Source organism: Copidosoma floridanum, unplaced genomic scaffold (assembly GCF_036245765.1).
Source record: "Copidosoma floridanum isolate Cflo_tuat_1 unplaced genomic scaffold, Cflo_Japanese_pri ptg000030l, whole genome shotgun sequence".
In the NCBI taxonomy this organism is placed as follows: domain Eukaryota; kingdom Metazoa; phylum Arthropoda; class Insecta; order Hymenoptera; family Encyrtidae; genus Copidosoma; species Copidosoma floridanum.
Genome location: NW_028321907.1, coordinates 160,947 through 166,946, shown reverse-complemented (window position 1 = coordinate 166,946; position 6,000 = coordinate 160,947).

Below are 6,000 nucleotides of genomic sequence, written 5' to 3'. Positions count from 1 at the left end.
ATCAACAACCGACGTACCTAACTTATATCCCGAGTAGATATGGCAAACTGCACAGAGCACTGTACGCGCGCACGAAGACACTCCAAGTAGATAATATAGGTATACCTACACTAAATAAGCTGAAGCGCCAATCGCTCATGCAAAATTTACGTAAGGTGTGATGGAGTTTGGAATTCGCGAGAGAGGCGAGAGTGGAACACCTACTTATATTCTTGAATTCAAATTCAAAAAAGTCGTTAAACGCTACAGATTATTCAGTAGTACCTAGGTTACTTACGTAGATTCGTTCGGAGTGGGAGTTCGGAGGTGCTTAGGGGTTGGGGCCTCCCCGACTATCTATATAGACGTACATTTTAATTATGTTTTCAGAAGCCTTCAACGGTCCTATTAGCAACTACAAACCGTGCAGATGTCGGTATTTACAACTCGTGCTCGTGCAATGCGCGTTTCGATTTTTCACGTTGAAGTATGCATCATTTCGTGTTTCGTGTAAGTGTAAGTGCCGATACTAGTGTTCCAGTGTGTTTTTGTTAAATAAATAAAATTTTATAGAGTATACTTTTACTTATTGCATGTAAAACAAAAAAAAGGTGTTAATAATTGAGGTTAAGTAATGTTAGTTTGGTTAGTGGAACAACAGTATGGTGTCCTTCATTTTTCAACAAGTTGTCATTTGAAATTGCCCTTCTAACGCTGTCTACATTTTTAATGACTCATGAGGATTATCATCTTTGCCGAGATGTAAGTAGACATTTTCCCAAAAGGTCATCTGTTTACTGTAAGTAAAGTATATTTTTTACTCTTGTATATGCCTCAGCCATTAGTTGCAAATTGACGGTTTCACAATAAATTATAACCCATGAATTTGTTTACCTCTTGGACAAAAGTCCATCTCTCCTGAATAAGTTATTCAATGATAGTCATTTTTAATGAACCAATAGTTACTCAATTGCTCATCACAGAAAGCTGAATGTTTTTATGGAATTCCAAATAGACGGGTGTCCAAAGATTATTAGAAATGAGTTTGATGTGGTGCTGCATGAGAGAGAAAAAAAAAAAAAAAAAAAAAAAAAAAGAGAAAGACAGCTCAATCTACAAAACACAAAGGATGCAATTATCCTGATTTTTTTTCTTTTTATTTGGAGCACTGGTTGCAGGGTAAGTATAAGCTCTGAAATATTCCATAGGTTCCGATTCGTTTTTCGCAGAATCGAAAAGGTTCCCCGAATACCTGGTGGTCGTCTTAAGCGCAGATAAAACGAACTCATCTTACGAACTACCGGTGACGCAAAAAGTAAGTAGGTCCTGATTGACTTTGGCACACGTATAACGCTTCATCGATCCTCCAAAGACGAATGTGACGAATTTCTTCTCTGTATCAGACTCTATTTTTTTCCTCTCTCGCTCTCCCCTTTCCTTTCTTCTCTCACTCATCCCTTCCCCGACAAAGAAGCGCCAAAGCATTATTTGATTGCGAAAATCCGAAAGAGTATATAGGTATACATTTTGCGGCAGTTGAGCACAATGAATTATAATTAATAGTGATAAATGAAAATTCACCAAGAGAAAAATACTTATGCGGATTGGCTCGAAGCCGATGATTAATCGACGTATGCAAATTTTCTAATGAAGCGCAATTAGTCACCACTACTCCTTTGATGCATGAGCGGTTTCATGCTGAGAATATTTAAAAAGTAGGTACCTAGGTAGATGTGATAAATTCAAGTGTGCTGCTTCAACCAACGGTTACTATTATATTTTATGCTGTACGCTGTACACCTTTACTAGAATATATATATATATATATATATATATATATATATACCCTTTACTCATGCAACTCGTCGAGGCTTGGTTCTTCGAATTCCCTACCTAACCGCAATTCATCTGTCATAATTAAGTATGTATATATGTATAATATACCTCAACTGCAAAATAATTGCAAGAATGACAAAAATAAATGTCATGAATAGTATATAGATTTATCCACGCATCTACCTTTTGAATTCACTTCGTTTCGTTTATCACTTACGTAATAATATATAATATATTTATGTTCACGTACAACATTTTAGGGAATTTACGCAAAAAAATTAATTTCTTTGGCAAAACTGTTAAAACAAGTATAATTATGAGATGTTATTCACACTGCCATACGTAATCTTATAGTGTGGTTAGTTCTTATTTATTAAGATTATTATTATTTTTTCTGCCAACGTGCAATTGGTAAAATATTGTTTGTAGGTGTACAGAGATGATCTGTGTAAGTTTTTATATAATTAATCCTATATCTTGGAACAAAGTTGTAGATGAATTGTATTTACATGTTTTAACACGGTGTTTTCATTTGTTAATATATATCTGTTAAAATTTACATGAAAAAAAAAAAAACTATTGTAACGTAGCTATTATCGTACATTAACAAATGGCGCGTGTTATTGTTCATAAGATTTCCTAGCTTCAAGCTAATTCATGAATTTATATTTGTGCGTAAGTCTATCTAGTGATTACGTTGTATTCAACTTTTCGAATTCCGTTGTAATTTAATAATATTTTAGGCAGATCTGTATCTCAAAGTTACCGAGGATACCGCTCGATTAAATCGCTGCATGTCTTCGTGATTGATTACAGTATCGACTCGCGACACACCATCGTTCCCCTGTGGGGATAATAACAATTCATAGTTGGTTATTTGCGTGCCCAGCGAGGCAGGACTGACGAGAAGAAGCGCGTTTCAATGGGTCTCGAAATTCTTCTGAATCCCTAAAAGCCGTGCGAGCGCACTACAGCCAGCGTTTTCATTTGCAAAGTATAGATTATATACTTACCATGCATACACTTGTGCTTACGTCGCCTCCTCCGGTTTATCCATACGCTTAATTATAGTATACATATATTGTTTGACGCAGGGGGCGATTAAAAATACACCGACATCGTATCGTGACTCCGCTGGAGCACTCGTCGAGACACAGTGTGTCCCATTGGCTACTCCAATAACCCCCATGAATTCTGACAAAAATCTGCAATCTTTATTGCTTAAGCGCTTAGCGGGTTATGACGATCAAGCATCGTTTCATCCCCCATCTCGGCATCTTTGAATGTTTTCACGAAAGCTTCAACGGCTGGTATATCACAAGTGTACACGTGTACTGTGTCATTTATAGGAACAATAACAATAAAGCAATAAATAGAGCTAAACTCAAAACCCAATTTATGAAGTACTGGCTATGAATAATTGTCTTGCGATTAAATTGAGCATTATCAAGTTAAGTTATATGTCTCATAACGCAAGTAACGACGTTTCCCTGCAACTCGTGTCCGTATCGAATGAATTTAAAGCTCGGGTTCCGGGTAAAAAGGATAGTTCACCCATGTCGAATAGAGAGAGAGAGAGAGAGAGAGAAGAGCGCGCTAGATCGATATCTTACACAAAAGAGCCGGCCCGGTCGAGATGGAATGAAACGCGAGAAAAAGAGCCTACTGCCGCTGATTCGTGGGCCCGACCCCCCACCCCCTCTTTTTTTCTCCTTTCATTCAGGACTCTCTCTCCTTCTCGTTTGATTCGATTAAACGAATTATGCACGGGTGCTTCGTCCAAGTGGATGCGCGCGCGATGATCGGTTCCAGTAGAAATGTGAGTAACGGGAGCTCCTTTCGAAATCGTAAAACTCAAGAAAGCGAGCAAAAAATTCAAGCTGGTCGATATCGACTGTTTCACGCTCCGGGAGTACTTAAGTGGAGAGAGCGAGTCGCCGAGATTGCGTGGGAACCACACGTGTTCAGTAATGAGACTTTTTTTTTCTTTTTTTTTTACGCCCCATTGACGCACTCATAGCGCGCCCGACGAGGCTTTCTTTTCCTTAAATTTCGATCGCCGCAGCCTCTCATGAAGCGGCCGGAAATTAAAACTCTTGACTCGACTCCTTTTACTCCTGTTTCCGACTTGACTGCAGTTACACCTATGTGTACCTGATGTAACGAGGAAAATGCCTTTTTTTTTTTTTTTTTTTTTTTTTTTTTTTTTTTTTCTACTTGGCGACCAATTTTTACCCCTCTTACGTGGAGACTGACGAAATTTGGTGCAAAACTTTTTTTTGATGTTTTTTTTTTTTTTTACGAGATCTTGACTATTTTCTTCGATGAAGCGAAAAAATTCGAATCCGTTGCTCGATATAATGTCCAACTGTTGCTCGTACACCCGACTGTTTACGAAAACTCAATCACGTGAAAACGTAATTTTCCCCGCCCCGTATCTCGTTCTTCTTCACAAGAAAGGGAAAATAAGGGAAGGCTCATCGCATCAAAAGAAGGGGGAGAGGAAAAGGGGCGAAGGAGCTGCAATCCGGCGCATCGGCGCGGCGGATCTCCCAGTGAGAGCCACGTGGAAATAAAGGCTTCCTCGGCTTTTTTTGAGAGAAAATCTCCGGTTTTCTGAATCACGGCGGACCAACCCGATGGACAAAAGTTGTACCCTTTGTGGCTCACGGCCCATTGTGCCGAAAATTGGGGCTGATGCTCTGATGGCAGCACCGCGCCACGGAGAAAAGGGATGGCGAAACGGGTTCTCCCTCTATTTCCTTTTCTCGTTGGCCCGTGAAAATAAAAAGCGACCCGATCCTCGCGCACTCCGAAGGGTAGCGGCCGAGAAAAAAAAAAATTCTGCAGCAGCTGTACCTAGTTGATTTTGTTGGTCTTTGGGATTAAAAGTCCATTGTCCGGTTTGGTCGATTGTGTTTTTTCGAAGCTCGAAGGAGGCATTTCCCAGACAAAAAGTACTTAAACTCCGCCAACCATGAGGAAATCGAATAAAAAAAATTCGTACGTACACGTATAAGTGTTTACCCCTGCCTTCTTCTCACGAATGCATCTCCTTTTCTGTAAAGTATTGTTACAGTAGCGTAGTATCAAAAATTTTCGTAACACTCGATGAAAGATATCTCGTGTTTTAAGAGAAAAAAAAAAAATATCACTTTTTTCATGATCATAATCTGCAGCGCAAATCGATTTGATACAGATATTCCGACAGTATCTTTTGATATCGTTGCTTCGGAGAGTGAACAAATAATATTTGGATTTCCCCCTTCGGTTGCACCGACACTTTCGGACTTGATGAATGCGTGTATATATGATATACCTCACGTATCCACCACAAACACTCCAGCAGCGATCGCGCGGCTTTTATATACCTACACTTACCTTTCTTTCTCTCGATTACACCTCCAACGGCGGCGGCGCGGGTGCAGTGGTGTTATGTACGGTGTCGCCATACCTGCATCAGGACCCCGTAGTCATCCCGTGTCACTCGCTTCAATGGACATCATAGGAGCGGTGCACCCGGCCAACAGAAATGTTTCCCGAAACCTGAAGCTTGTTCTCTCTGTACACACACACACACACGCGCGCGCTGCTTTACAAATACGCGCGTACGTGCCCCCAGGCTCGTGAGGATCCCGCTCCGAATGAAAAAGTGAGGAGGCACCTGTGCAGTAAGTAGGGGAATAGGGGTCGATTTTTTTTTTTTTTTTTCATGGTTAACGGCAGAGAAAAACCGAACAAGGTTAGCCTCTACGTTCTCACGCTCCTTTTCACCCGCGCGCTCCCGATTCTCAAAAAAAGAGGGTTCGTGAGATGATGCGCTGTGTTGGAGCTTGCAGGACCACGTCACTTGAGCGGACGATTGGGGGCTCGGACGGATTTGTTGTTTGCGTAGGCCAAGCCATTGTTGGATAATGGCTTGCGCATAATATAACTATGCATATCCCAAACTCAGCCCCCTCGGATATTCTGTCAAACGGATATTTTACAAATTTTTATTTCAACGCTCTCTCGTGAATCTGCATTACAGAAATATAGCGAGTCGCTCCTGCGGTGTATCCCGACGTTGTAAGTTACTGCCTGTCGCGCGTATGGCTTAAAAAAAAAAAAAAAAAAATCTACAGAGACACGGAAGACGAGAACGGAGCACTAAAATTTGTGATGCCAATATCGTTGCAACTCGCA